Here is a 15,450-nt window from a genome sequence, read left to right on the forward strand (position 1 = left end):
TCAAGGTATCTTCTGTCATGTTTATGAGGTGACTTTTGGAAAGCATCTCCTGATGGGGCTGGTTGCCAGCAGAACCAACTTTGTGATTAGAGGATTGGAACTTGCAGTCCTACTCTCACCTCTGTGAAGAGAGAGGGGCTGCTGCAGATTAAATTATTACCATCAGTGATGGATCCAATCAATCATGCCTCCATAAAACCTGGAAAGGATGGGATTCAAAGAATTTCTTGGTTGGTGAACACATGGAAACAAAAGGAGAGTGGTGCCCCGGAGAGGGCATGGAAGTTCCATGTCCTTTCCCTCTACCTTGTCCTCTGCTTCTCTTCCATCTGGCTGTTTGTGAGTTACGTCTTTTTATAATAAGCTAGTATCTAATGTAAAATGTTTCTGAGTTTGGTTAGCTGCCCTGGCTAATTAATGTAACCCGAGGTGGGAGACATTGGAACCTTGAATCTAGTTGGTCAGAAGCACAGGTGACAACCTGGGCTTGGGACTGGCATCTTGAAGTAGGGGCAGGGGGCAGTCTTATAGGACTGAATCCTTAATCTGTGGGACCAGATCTATCTTCAGGTAGACAACATGAGACTTGAGTTGAATGGTTGGGCAGCTCACCATAAAGTCAATGCAATCCAAGTGCAATGGTATGCAGAATACCTTGTTCCAGGGAATATGGTGGCAATGGTATTACTTTGTCTTTCCCTCCAACCCAGGATTCTAGGAAACCTAGAAGGGAAATAACATTTATTGAGTAACAATATGCAAAATATTGACATATAATCTCATTTCCATTGGATATATATGTATGTGAATATATTTGCATATATATGCATATATACATATGTGTATGTTATATATATATATGTATACACACATATGTATATGTAATACATATATACATATATATTTGCAATAAAAAGAAACGATAGCAAGAAGTTTAAGTTACTTGCTCCCCAGGATCATACCACTCATCAGTGAAGGAGCCCAGTTATCAGCCAAGGGTTCTAATCCTAAAACCACCGTCAATGCACAGTGCTATCTTCTAAACTGGGGCTTCAGTGCCTCAGGCTGTGAAAGTCCTAAATGTCAGAGTGAAAGGCAGAGTCTGGGCTGTAGGAAAGGAGAAAGGGGTCGGGCTGAGGTCCTGCTCCTTTCCTAGCAGCTGGACAGCCCTGTGACCTGAGATGAGTCTCTTGCCTGCTGTGGACCTCCCTTTCCTCATCTATAGTATGGTGGGGTTGGACATATCTGTAAGGTTGCTGCAAAGCCAAGTGTGACCAGTCTGTGATCAGGTGAAGAAGGGTGCCTGGCCGTGCTGGCTCTGGCCTGAAAAGACACATCCTAAGGGGGCTGTGGATTTACACTGGGGGCTTCTGACCACGCTCAGTCCCAGCATGCACCAGGTCACGCCGGTGCCCCACACCACCTAGTCTCCCCCTGGTGCTTTGATTTTTCCCTCACCTTAGATGTGTCCCACAGTGTGTACCCACCCCTGCCACACACATCGGGACTTTGCTCCAGGCCATGCCAGTGCCTCACACTTCCCAGTATCCCCCTTGTGCTTTGTTCCCCCCCCCCACACACACACACCTTAGATGTGTCTTGCAGCATGTGCTCTCCTCACCACACCCGTCTGGACCTGCCAGTGCACACTCAAGTAGATCCTTGCCCTAGGAAGCACTTGTTCTCAGAGGAGTTCGAGAGCTGAGGCCCAGAAGCCTCTGCCACCCTCTGCATTCCAGCCTGCCTTTCATGGGTTGGGCTGGTGTGCTTGAGGGGCTGTTTGGTCTCCTGAGTCTTTCTTCAGCCTCTGCCAGACTCACAATATGCCCAGAGACTTGTTGCTACTTAAAGCCTGAGAGATTTGCAGATTCTAACATGGCCCCAAGCAGGGCTTTGGCAAGAGAGAGGAAGATTCCTGTTCTTCATCCACCCAAGACCAGTTGGGTGGTCTTCCTGGTGAATAATGGAGCTGTCCCAGTGCCTTTTAAGTGCATCTTCTCAGGTTGGGAGAAGTGGCGTCTGATTTTTCTTCTATAAGTCCAAAATCATTTTTCTAAGTACCACTCCCTAAGGAATAAAATGGTGTGTGTGTGTTGGGTGTGTGTGAAATCAGTGCAGTAGGGTTACAGTTTAGTCAAAAATTCAGGATAGGACCTTAGCATACATTTTAATGGGATTAAAGATTTTCATACTTTTAAGAAACATGTGTTGAGGGCTTATTGTGCTATGCTAGCCATGAGTCAGTGTCTGGAATATGTATGGCCTTTGCTCTCCAGTGATTACAGTAGGCCAGGCATGGAAATTCATCATTAAAATAGTGTGGTTATAGGGTGCTTGAGTGTTTTAGTCTGTTAAATGTCCAACTCTTGATTTTGGCTCAGGTCATGATCTCTTGTTTTGTGAGATCGACCCAGCTGAGAGCACGGAGCCTGCTTGGGATTCTCTCTCCCCTCCCTCTCTGCTCCTCCCCCTGCTTGTGTGCAAACACTCTTTTACAAAATAAATAAATAAACTTAAAAAAAGGTGTATTATCATGCAAACAAGGACAAGGTCGGAGAGGTTCCTTCTCTTTGAATGGACAGGGAGCCTTTCCCAGAGGAGGGAATACTTGGTCAAGTAGGAAATTCCTGGAGTCTGTTGTGGGCAAAGACCTGGTATGTCTTGGAAATTAGGAAAGGTATGGGGCTAAGCAGGGGAGTGGTAAAAAGGCTCAGAGGACAGGCAGCAGGAAAGTGGGGAAAGATCGGGATGCTAAGTGATGCTGAGAAGCTTGTACACTTAGCACAGGCCACACAGATTTTGATCAGCAGGTCGGTGCTGGGGCCTGAGATTCTGCATTTGTAGTAAGCCTTCAGGGGATGCCATGGACCACAGCCTGAGTGGCAGGAGTGAAGCCATTTGGCTATCACTGAGGACTTTACATAATGAAATGATTATAATCCTTAGAATTTATATCCCTGGAAATCCTAAAAAGTATAAGAATCCTGTCTAATTCATACAACATCCCTGTGAAATGTGATTCAGATCACCCATAATTTTTTTTAGATGAGACTCCTGGCATACAGGGAAGTTAAACTATAGTCTCAAAGGTGGAAAGGGCCTCAGATAATCTAAGATACATGCGTATTTTACAGGAAAGGAAACTGCTTTGTCATCTCTGAGGTTTTGGGGGGATCTAAAAGCCCAAGTTTCTGAAATTTGACTGTGTAGCTCAGTTAATGCAGGCCCTTGCAGACAATGGTTGGATTCAGATCTTCAGTCTGTCCTGGGAAAGGTCCTGCACTTGCCTCCCTCTCCTGGGCTAAGCTGTGGGAATGGGTGTGGGACTGCATCTCTGGAAGAGAGGGTTACAGACATGGATATACAATGCTGGAGTAATGTACTTAAATTTGTGAGTATCTTTGGTTGGAAGATGCCAGGTTTTAAGCTTCCGGTCTTTTACTCTTTTTCTTTGTAACCAGTATCAAACTGATTAAGTGTCATGTATGTCACCATTTTTATCAGTTAAAAATAGGGATGGCAGCCCCCACCCATCTACCTCACTACATGGTTAGGAGCAGCAAGCTCTGGCAGGTCTTCCCTCAGGTATTGTGCACGCCTATGTGCCACGTGCTGTTCCAGTCACTGCAGACCTAGAATAGGACAGAGCCAGCTCTAACCCCATGGAGCTCACATGGCTGAGAAGACAGACACAAAAGGCACATGTTCCAAGTTAAATACATCAGAATGTAGAGTGTGATCAAGAAGTATGGGGCAATGGGGGCTTAAAACATGGGTCTAAACTGGAAGTCTCAGCTTGTTGGAAGAAGCAGTCTTTTAGCAGTGACTAAAAAATGAATGTGAATTAGCAAAATGAGGGAAGGGAGGCTGGCTGGGTAAGGGCTCTGAGTCAGAAGGGGTTGTCTGGCTCTAGGAAATGAGAAAGTGTCAGGTGTTGGAAGGAGACAGAGCAAGCAGAGACGCTTGTGTAAGGAGAGCCTGAAGGAATAAGCCAGGTAAGATCCTATAGGACTTGTTAAAGACTTGGGACTTTATTCTAAGGTCAATAATATGCCATTGCAAAGTTTTCAGCAGGGGAGTGATGTGAACTTTTTAATTTAACAAGATGATCCTGGCTCGTGTGGAGAGTGGTTTGGTCAGGAGTGATATTGAGCTGGTCCAGGCATGAGAAAATGGAAGCCCGCATTAGGAATGGGATGGTGAGAAGGGAATACATGATGGAGGTATAACTGATAGGCTTGGGGACTGAGTATGGGAATAAGGAGGAGGAAATACAATAGGGAGACTTTCAGGTTTCCAGCTAGAAAAACTCAGTGAGTGGTGGAAGAGTTTATTAAGGTTGGGAGTAGTGGAGGGAGGGCAGGTTGGATGAACATGTCTCATTATAGGTGCAGATGAGCTATCCAAGCCTTGATGTTGAGTAGGCTGTGGATGTCTACCAAGGCTGGCAACATTGACTTGGGATCACATTATCCATAGAGATGGTATTTCAGGGTAGAGGCATAGAGGAAGTGCCCACCTTCTAGATGGAGGAGATCTGGGGAGAGTATCTAGAGGTGCTCTGCCATTTGGTGGCCAGGTGGAAGAGACAAGTGAGATAACAGATAAGGACGAGCTTTAAACATGAAAGCAGGATGTTACTGTTGGGCTGGATTGGATTTAGTGTGTATAATAATGTGCATCTTAGACAGTTACTGCTACGCTCGGATAGGAGAGCTCACGCTTCGTTTTCCCAAGTCTACAAGGCTATTTCCTCAAAGTTTTTTTTTGCCCCTATGAAAAGAAAAAAACTACCAGGAGGGATTTATTCTTATCCTGTCATGCAACAGTAATTTCATTTTCAAATCATTAACAGGAAGGCATCCTTATCTGATCATTCTTGATACAAAACTCTATCTTAGAAGCCTGATACCATCTCCTCAACTTCCCCGAGAGCTTTACTGATTTTCAGTTGAGAACCCTCAGCTCTAAATAAGCCACAGTATAAGCCCGGCTCCTTCCTGAACCTCTTTTGGTATCTCTCCCATCAGCTGATTCCTTTTTTTTTTTTTTTTTTTGCCTCCTGTCCTGGCATTTTGCTATAGATTGTTCCCAGAATTTCTTTACTAACTTACAAGATATGAGCAGATAATGGGGAGCTGAACTTATTTTCTAATTTACTTTGAAACAGAATTTTAGATTGTATTTATGAGGAGGGGAAGAGGCAGCCTGTGATGGGTGAGAGTAGTCTTTAACTCTGAATTTAAATGAGTCTTCATAGGAAAGTATCCTTCTCGAGAACTCTTGGTGTGGATAGGAGTGGGGTGGGGTAGAGGTGCTTGCTTTCCATAACATAAATCCAGTCCAAAGCAGACCTTCTCTAGTCTAGCCTGCCACACTCCTGTTCAAAGCTAGTTTGTTTCTTTGAAATCCACCAAGCTCTTCTCTTCATAATCAGAAAATGCTAAATGTAAAAAAGGCCCTTTCAAACTGATAGCATGCCTTATCAGAGAGATGTGTTGGGAAGGTGTGTTTATTTTTACTTATTTATTTTTAACCTTGTGGCCATTTGAATTGAAATACCTTAATTTGAGTTTGGGACTCGGAAAGCATTTGATCTCTGATCCCCCTGAGGGGTCCTGCAGCTGAGGGCAGCCTGCTGGGGCCGGGTGATGAAGAACACCAACTCTGGACCCGGCTGCCTGGGTCTAACTTCTGGCCTGTCCTGGCCAGCTGTGTGAGTCTGGGCAAGAAATTTAACCTATCCACACCATCACTTACCTTATCTGTATAATAGCAACAAAAGTCAAGTAGTGGCCATCCAGTGGGGCTTAGTGTAAGGTTTAACTGAGCAAGTTTAAGTCAAGTGCTCAGAAGAGTGTCTGAAATATATATGCACTGTATTAATTTCAGCTGGTCTTGCCTTCACCCTGGGGCAGCTGATGGGATTATGTAATGAGTAGTAGGAGCTGTGGTTCATGCAGTGCTGCTGTGCTAAGTCCTTCACGTGTATGCATGTCCTTGAGCTTTTCTTACACTAACTCCATGAAGTAGATACTGTTATTTTACCCATATCACAGAGATGTAAGTCTATGATCACACGGCTGGTAAATAGCAAGGCTGAAACTTAAACCCAGGTCAGTCTGACTCCAAATCCCAGCCCTCACTCCCGCCACTGTACTAGAGCTTAGCCTGAGGTGACAGGGCCATGGGGCATTGGGTGTGGGTGGGGATGTGTGCTGGAGGGTGGAGTAGAGGATGGAGGAAAGAAGCAAAGATTCTTAGCTGAAGTGACCACATGAACAGGCAGTCATTTGGCCTCCCTGCCACTTGTCATTCCTCCTGGAGAGGAATTGGGCAGAGACAGGGACTTGGGGAAGGGCTCAGGGCTCCTGTCTTTTGGGGATTTGAAATTTGTCCTCTCTCTTTAAACTTGCCTTCTGTTAGTTGTTTCCTTTATTATGGCCTCTACTCATTGACTCTCTTCTTGAAACCACAAATACCCATATGTAGGTATTGAGGAAGGGATAAGTGGTTCAGAGTTACAGAGCAGAGTGACAGAAGCTTTAAACCTAAGTACTGGAAAGAACTTTGACCAGGAAATGAGGAGACGTAAGTCCTGGTTATCTCTCTGCTACTGATGAGCAGGACAACCCTGCTAAAGTCATGGAATCATTCCAGGCTCTATCTATAAGTTAAGGATCAGAAGGTGTCTGAGATCTGGTGGATCTAGGCAGCCTTCCCCTGGATCTCTGATCTCTGGGAGCTATCTGGAAGTGATGGCAGTAGAGGAGGTGATGGAGCCAGTGATGATGGTGGAAGTGGTGGCAGAGAGGGTGATGGGGTGGAGGTGGAGATGATGACTGTAGAGGAGATGATGGAGATAGTGGTGGCATAGGTGAGGATGGTTGGTAGAGGTGGAGATGATGATGGAGGTGCTCATGGTCATAACTACAAAAAGCCCTTGTCTGGCAGCAAGCACTGCATTTAGCACTTTATTGCCACATTTCATCATCCCAGCAGTTGTTCTTAGATCCATTTTGTAGATAAGAAGCCTGAGCTTTAGAGAGGAAAGATGGGCATTCCTTGGTGGGTGGAGTTGCCCAGGTTGGATGGAAGCAAAGGCAGAGGTGCCAGGAAATACACTATTGGAACATTAGTTCCTGCATAGAGCAGGAGGGGAGGTAGTTTGACCTTCCTTGTGTTCTCTCCCCAGATCCTCTGCCTCTGTGACCAAGTTGTGTCCCAGTGGAAATTGAGGGTTATAACTGCAGGACTGCATTCCCCTGGGGCCACACAGCATGTAACATAGAAAGTCTCACCACATTGACCAAATGCTCTTCTAGGTGCTTTCTCTTCATCTCCAAGTTATCACTTTGACTGCACACCTCAACCCTTAGGCTTTGAGTCTTGGCCTGCAGCTTCTCTGACAAAGACTTGTAGCATCTTCATGGGGGCCATGATTTATCACATTATTTTGGGACAAATGAATGTCCTCTAGCTCCTCTCTTGGTAAATGTGGCTTTTCTATAACCTGTTTAACGGGCTGACCCTCAGGCCATCTTGGAAAGAGATTGGGCAAGAAACACATTTTTAGTGTAGATCATCCAGGGATTGGCTAGTTAGCACAGTGGGGTGGGACACTAAAACTGTTGACCCCTGAAGGCCTTGGTCAGACTCAAAATTCTTCAACCCCTCTTTCTTGGGCTTGGAGGTTCTTGTCTTGCTTAAATGAGAAAGTGATCCCTTCACGAAATTCCTACTGTCTACTTCTCTTCACCCGGGGATGGGGGATTGGAAGCATGAAGGCACCAGGCTCTGTGTTAGGAGGATTAGTACTGACCCCTCTGGTCAGGGAAGGTAGCTTCAGATTGATTGTGTGTACATCAGAATACACTCCAACACCTGGAACCTCCAACACTCTGCTTGCCCCCCACAAATGTTGATGGAACAATCAGTATGTAGCAGTTTTCTGTTGTGTGCTGAGGATACAACAGTGAAGATGGGGCATCCTGCCCCCATGGAGTCGATGGTCTCGTTTATGCTGTATTGTTATGATGACAGAGACAGGAGTAAAAGATGCTGGTGAACCTGTAGTAGAAGCTTGACAGAGTCTTATGGAGACAGGAAGGCTTCCTGCAGGCAGTGACACTAAGCAGAAACTTGTAGAATAAGAGCTGGGCAAAGCATAGGGAGTGGGGGGAAAAGGGGGGGAGGGAGGAAGGGACACAGGAGAAGAAAGAGCAGAGGGTGGGGAAGATGTGGTCTGGGCCCAGGCATGTGCAGAGTCTTGGAGTCTAGGAAAGACACACTAAGGGGCTGCTTGCCTCACCTGGGCTTGGCCTGCCTCAGTCATAGGCACTCAACACCAGTTCTCCCAGGGTCTCCGTCTGTTGTGCTGTACCGAGGGGGCATGAGCAGGGAACGAGAGACGCAGGGGGAGATCTGCAGGCACTTTGGCTGGTCTCCACACTCCCAGAATGCCCGTGTTGCCTCTGCTGAACTCTTCGCTGAGTGCGGCTTTACCCAAGGGCTGTGTGGTTTTTGTGGGTTCTGAGGGGAGGTCGTGGCCAGTGCAGACACCATCAGACTGAGAGGCCCTGTTTTGGACTCCGAGGCTGTGTGAATTTAGGCTCCTCATCCACTTTGCTGGGGATTCTGCTGGTTCACCAGTACACTCAGCTCTTAAGTTTCTTGAGTGCTAGCATTCTGAGGCTTTTTCTACCATTTGCAGGAAACTAAATTCCATTAAAAATGGCAGGCTTTCAGCCATAAAAATTGATGAGTGTTTATAAGTGACATGGCCCAGGTATGTGAGTGGGAATGAGTTCATCCATTGAAGGGCGGCTTGGCCATCCCACAGGCTTAGAGGGCATCATGGCCCTGGTTCCCACCACCCACTCCTGTGCTGTGTGTTACGAGGCAAGAAGCATTTGCCTTCATCTGTCTTGCTGAGGAACAGCTTTTGGCATTTGTAGCTACACCACCCATGGGGACTTAACCATCAGTAGATTCAGAATAGATTCTTTAACATAGAAAGCCACACAGCTGCATACAATTGAGATCCACATAGAAAAATATTTATTCAGTGGATTCCAGTTGATCATTTAGCATGCATTCATAAATGAATAGAGGCACTAAACCACAACGCTGACCCTAAATGCTGTTTACTTTGAGTGCATGTGGCTGTCCTACAGCTCCCAGACAGCAGGGCTTGTTTTAGAAATATATATTTGCGATTGTAGTGATTTATATAGGTTTTTCCTTGTCCTGAAGCTTGTAGAGCAGAATGAGATGGATGTAATGTTTAGCAAATTGAAGGCCATTTTGGAATCTGGATCTCTGGCCTCCACATGGTGGCTGGAGCCACAATGGGGACAGAGTCCTTTCATAGGCTCCATCAAGTAGCTGGGGCAAAGACGGACATCAAACCATCTGTTTTCATGGACAGGAGCGGCCATCTGTGGCCTTTACATCATTTTAAAGTTGTGGCCTGTGCCCTTCTCTGAAAACAAATTCTAACAGCTTTTTAGTCCTCTTCTAAACAAAATTTTTCAATAGGAAAGGGTGCAAGAGGCAGATGGGTTTAAACAATAATCACTAAGCTGACTAGTCACTGGAAAAGTGACTGCAAGTATCCAGGCAAGCCCTGGCAGGGTCAGAGGGCATGCGACGTGGAGTGGGCTCCCAGTGGGGGTGTGTCCAATGCTTGGCCAACACCCAGGTCCCTCACATCCTATCAGCATTGCTTCTAAAGCCTCTCAGATTTCCTTTGGCAAGCCCTAGCAGTGCATGATGACCACCCATCCAGGAAGCCACCTGTTAGCTGTTAGGAACTTGCCTGCTCCTGATGGAATCACCTTCTCAAAGCTATCCTAGAAAGTAATGGAGAAGGAGAGAAGGTGTGGGTGGGCAGTGTGGGTGGACAAGGGCTGTATATGGCCTGGTTTATGGTGACCTTAGGAAAAGATGGAGGGTAGAAAGAAGAAAAAGAAGAAAGGTAGGACCAAGGCAAGGGCAGTGCTCAGGAATGAGGGAAGGGGGTCTCGGTTATTATGAGTTCAGTCTGCACTCAGGAAAATGGGATGCTTCAAAAGGTGGCCAATGTGATAGTGATAGAACCACAAAGGCCTGACAACCCAGGCTCCACCTCAACTTGGGGTTGCCTTAGATAAGTTCTCAAATTGGAGTAAACATCAGAATCAACAGGTGGGCTTGTTAATTCCAGACTGCTAGGCTCCACTCTCAGAGTCTCTTATTTAGTAGATCTGGGTTGGGGCCTAAAATGTGTATTTCTAACAAGTTCCAAAGAGGTGCTAAGGCTGCTATTCCAGGAACCCTGTTTTGAGAGCCACTGTCTCAGAGATTAGAGACTAAACCAAGGTTGGTGCTGATTGGGGCTCCTTGGATGGGACAAAGTCAGATCAATGTCTCAAACTGGCTAGCAGAAGCAGATTGGCAAACACAAAGATATAAATTGAGTAAGTGCTAAAACCTTTTATTGGATGTATTTGTCTTTCCCTAGCTCTTCATTCAACTAACCATATGCTTACTTTCCACTGACAATTGCTATTTAAATGTCTCTTCACAGGCAGCTGTTCCTCATCCTACTATATGCTAGTTGATTTATTGTTCACAAAACCTGATGGAATGTTCTCTAATGGGCCTCATTTCCCACAGTCTCTACCCACCCTTCATGTTGTTCTGGCTCTGGAAGCTGGCAGAGTCAGCTGCTATTACAGTCTTCCATCCCTTGCTCATGCTGTGTCTTTGCCTGGGTGCCCCTTTGCAGGCTACCTCTGACTCTCCTTTAATTTTCTGAGCGTTCACCCCCCATGGGAGGGTCAACCAGCTCTTTGCTTCCATAAAACTGTACCCAGATAGCTCTCATGACTCTTGGCAAGCAGTCACCTGGCTGTGGCTGCCTCTTCCTCCCCAGCCTTTAATCACTAGTGCTTAAGAAAGGGTCTGTAATAGGCCCCAGCTAATCAGGAGATGGTTGCTGAGTAAAGTCCAGAGAACTTAAATTGGGGGGGGGGGGCAGGGGAGATCACTAACTCCTGCTCACTGTGGTCACAGTTAGAGAGAAGTGGACTACTGGGGCAAGAAGAGATGGAGAAGCTATGCTAAACACAGAACACCTAAATCATTCTCTACAACCCCCTCTGTATCCCAAGGCTTCAATAGTTCAGTAAAATGGGCCCTAACACCAAGTGGAAAAGCAAATCTTTGTGACTCAAATCACACAAACTACCTTGGCTGGATAAAGATGGAATTTCCTGAGCTTTTTGGCTTAGTACAGGCTAAGTATTCTTTTCTAGCAGGTACTCACGTAAGATGGACAGTCTGATGGATACATGGAGTCCTTATCAGCTTGATCGCAAGGTCGTAACCTGGAGTCATACCTTGTTTTCCAAACATGCTTCAGCTCCCTTTGGGGGAAGCTACATTTCACCTTCCTTTAAGATGGGGAAAATATGTGCTCCAGGGCTTTGTTGTGTGCCTGTTTTTTGAGGAACCTGGTCCTAAAACTGAGTCCAGACAATGTACAGAGCAGGTGTCGTGCTGACTTTAGCTACGATCTGAGGTTGGCCTGCCTTGCATTGCATTCCAGATGGGGGATGGCCAGCATTTGGGCCTAAAACTGGAGTGAAGAAAACTACATTTAGGTAAAATGATGGGGGTGCCCCGTGTCTCAGCTGGTTGAGTGTGTAATTCTTGATTTGGGCTCAGGTCATGATCTCACGGTTTGTGGGAGTGAGGCCTGCACTGGGCTCTATGCTGACAGCGTGGAGCCTGCTTGGGAATCTCTCTCTCTCCCTCTCTCCAAAATAATTAAATAAACATAAAGAAAATGGAATGATAGGCTTGTTTGTCAATCAAAAGTCAAATCCCATGTTCTGAGCCATAAGACAAGAGGTAGAGAGAGTCATGCCACTCTGCCTTTGGAGATCTTGGGTGAATCAGCCTCAATTCCATCATTTGTAAGACAGAGGGGTTCTGGGCCTAGTTTCCTTGGGAGACCTGCTCTCCCATTCTCCGATGACTCTAAGGTGAACTCAGGATCACAGGAACAGCTTCCTGCACTGGAAAGGTTTAGAAGGAAGAAAACAGAGCCCAGAGTCAGATGTTAAGAATGTTGCCACATCCCAGGTGGCATAGCTTCACGTTTTCCGCAGATGAAACCATGCAGCCTGACTCAAATGCTAGTATGACATATTGTTGGCCATCTCTATTACTTCTGTTTTTTAAACAACATTACTTTGCCGAGAATAAATCTGTGTCATCGTCTAATGGCACCTGTCATTTTAGCGTAGTGATCACGGAGGACAAATGGAAGTACTTTATGTGGAAAAACAGATAAGCTATGAAGGTATTTCTTACCACAGAGGGCAAGGCTGTCTTCAATATAATACAGATCTATCAATAATATAGTTAAAACAGTTTGCCGACTTAACATGACTGGGTTCAGTTCACTGATCTTCATTCAAGTTCTTAGTAAAGTTGTTTTTAACTGTGGGCTGCACATACCATACAGACCAAAGCATTCTAGATTTTTCCAAATGTAAGTCCAAATCGAATGCAGCCAAACATAAATTTAGTCAAATCTTCATATACTCTATTAAGGCATGCATGTAAGATTTTAAAGCTTTGTCTCAGAGTAGCTGGGACTAGAGCTGAACTAGTTGCACACAACTTAATAAAAAATTACCTGGGACACGACAGTCTCAATGTCATCTCAATGCACTTTTTTTTTTCAAATGTAAAAGTGAGCCATTACCTTATAAAATGACAAATTTTACAAGGGGGCTGGTTTGTTCCCCCTTGCTTCCAACCAGAGGCTAACTTCTATTACATGGCCCATGAAGGCACATGTCACAAGTACCTGTGGTGGGTGCCTGTATGCCTAATCCTCTATTTTCCTATAACAAAATTATCTTTCAAAGCAAGGAGAAAAGACACCAGCCCTTTTTCCCACCTCTAGTTGTGGTGGGAGGGTTAAGAAACATATTAAAATAGATTTACCCTGTTTTTCTACTTTCTGAATGTGACTACTCAAAATTTTAAGTTGTAAGCCACCACAGTAGCTTACATTGTATTTCTAGTGGTCAGTGCTGTTTTACATCCATTTTACAGGGTGGAATAATGGCTCATATTTACTTGCCTGCATTTTCTGTATTTTTCAAATGGAAAAAAGGAGAAACAATACTGTGTCGTTCAAAAAAAAAACACAGATGTATAATGGCTTTTGGAGCCTAGTCTGTGTCCTAGCTCTAGGATGTGGGCAACTAACCTGAGACACAACTTCTTCCCCTGTACAATGAAGATAATGACAGCTTTGATCTCACCAGGTTATTATCAGAAGTAAGAAACACATAGGAAATAAACACAGAATGCTTAGCACAGAACCTGGCAGAGGGAACACTCAATACATTCCTGGTTATGTGTCAAGACCTTTCTGATGCTTAATTGTTAACCTCTGTGGATTTCTAACTCAATTTCTCCTCTCTTGTTCTCCAAGTTCATATTTGCTATCCTACCTTGCTACTCTACACCCAGAAAGCAGAGATTTCCCCTTTCCTCATCACTGGAGAATCTTGGGTCTGGTTCCCTATTTTCAGCAACTTGTTTAGAATAAGTTACCTCCCACTTATGGACGAGCTCATTTCGATTTCAGAGCAAAAATTTTATCCTGGCTAAAACGACAAATCAAGCCACAACTCTTCATCTGGTCTTCTGCTTTTCCTCACACCCAAGATATCTGGTCTTGCTTTTTACTGCACTCTGCTTCTTTAGACAGGAAGATCAGTCAAGGACAACTGATGCCGGGTGTAGGGGGTGAAGGTAACCAGCATAAGGGTCATGCACATAGGAGAGGGACAAAGAACGGACACAAAAATAACGACTGTGTAACTTGCCCCACAGCCCTGGCCCCTTTCCTCATTGCCTTTCTTCCCTGGGCTTGAAAAGTGATGCTGTGTTCAACCAGAGTAAGTACAAGTGGGTTCTTGTCCCCTTGCTAGATTTTTGCTGCCTGAAGTATGGCCTCCCACAGGGGATCATAAGACACACCTAAAATCCTATGCTCTATTTCCATATTCTGGGAAATACGTCTTCAGATTAAGATGGTTGTACTGATCTGAAATGCAGTGGCAGAGAAAAGAACTTAAACCTTTGTGAAGACATATAGCTTCCCTAGGTAGGGGAAGCTTCCCAGCTGCTTCAGTTAATGAGATGAACCTTTCAGTCAGAACTGCTTCTGCTAAAAACAAGGAGAAGTAACTTATGAACCCACTTCGAAAAGTACACGTCTGGAAGCATCCTTGCTTCTCAAAGCAGTCGGAGGAAAAAAGCGCCCGCTTTCTTGTGCAAGTATTTAAACACAGAAAAATAGTGATTTTTGTTCCCTTCCAGCAGCTGTAACTAGCTGATTCAGAATATACTCTTGACTTAAGGTGATTTTTTTTTTTTTTTTTTGCTTTTTCATCAGATCAATACGTTACTTTGCTCATTGTATTTTTAGACTTATGTTCTCAGGGAAGCAAACACAAAGGAAAGAGATAAGCAAGTAAGTTTGTGTTTCCAGCTTGGGCTGAGGGTTGACAAGAGAAACGCTTAGAAATGATCAGGGGAGCAGAGTTTCCAGAACCTTCTTTGCTGACAGCTGGGATTTCTGGAGGATTTGTTCAGGGAACTGGGTTATTGCTGGGGCAGAGAACATACCTAGGGCTGCTCAGCTATCAGGTAGGGCATGCTCAGGTGAGTGTGTGGGAGGGCGAACCCTGGTTGCATAGACATGGCTGGTTTTCCTGGAGCATTTATCAATGAAATATTTACTATGGATCAGAGGCAGAAAGGGATTATTGCCATCCATCGCTTCCTTGTGGTTTCCTAGAAAATACAAAAGTTCAAAACATGAATGAATTTTCCTTATTATAGTAATCAAATTTAGGAAACGGAGGAAGTATTTCTGACAATCCAAAATACAGCTTTAAGATCCCGGCTTTCCACAGAGGAACTTATTTTCTGGTGTGTTGGCTTCAGAGCAAAGAGCAAATGTTGTGCAGATTCCTGATCTTCCTTTTCTTGGATGTTTTGTCTGTCACTGTACATAAATGCTCCTTTGCTCTGTCAGAGGTCATAGAAATAGAGATGGTGTAAGTTGGAAAGCAAACTTGTGGACATGCAAGCATGCCCATTCAGTCAACTTTTGATCTCATGGGGTCACCAAGTGGTGTCCCTTTGGGCGTGATCATTTACCGTAGTTCAGTGCCACAGGCAATGAGCACACTACTGGCTAAACTTTAAGGGGGTTTTAGATCTGTTGTCTGTGGGTAATTGTCTTTTTCCCCCATGAGGGTGAATAGACGATATAACTAAAAATTTCTAAAAACAGAGTGCTGTTGCAGATAGGAGCATGAGAATTACATGTGTGCACACTGCACGGAGTAGACATGTTCAAAAACCATT

The 15,450-nt window shown here is 44.9% G+C and overlaps 1 protein-coding gene across 1 annotated transcript in view; it reads left to right on the plus strand.

Annotated features, from left to right (window-relative positions):
* Positions 1–15,450, plus strand: part of GPR39 (G protein-coupled receptor 39) — a 192,470-nt gene that overhangs the window by 175,044 nt on the left and 1,976 nt on the right. The window lies entirely within an intron of this gene.

This window comes from Acinonyx jubatus, chromosome C1 (genome assembly GCF_027475565.1).
Source record: "Acinonyx jubatus isolate Ajub_Pintada_27869175 chromosome C1, VMU_Ajub_asm_v1.0, whole genome shotgun sequence".
Taxonomy (NCBI): Eukaryota; Metazoa; Chordata; class Mammalia; order Carnivora; family Felidae; genus Acinonyx; species Acinonyx jubatus.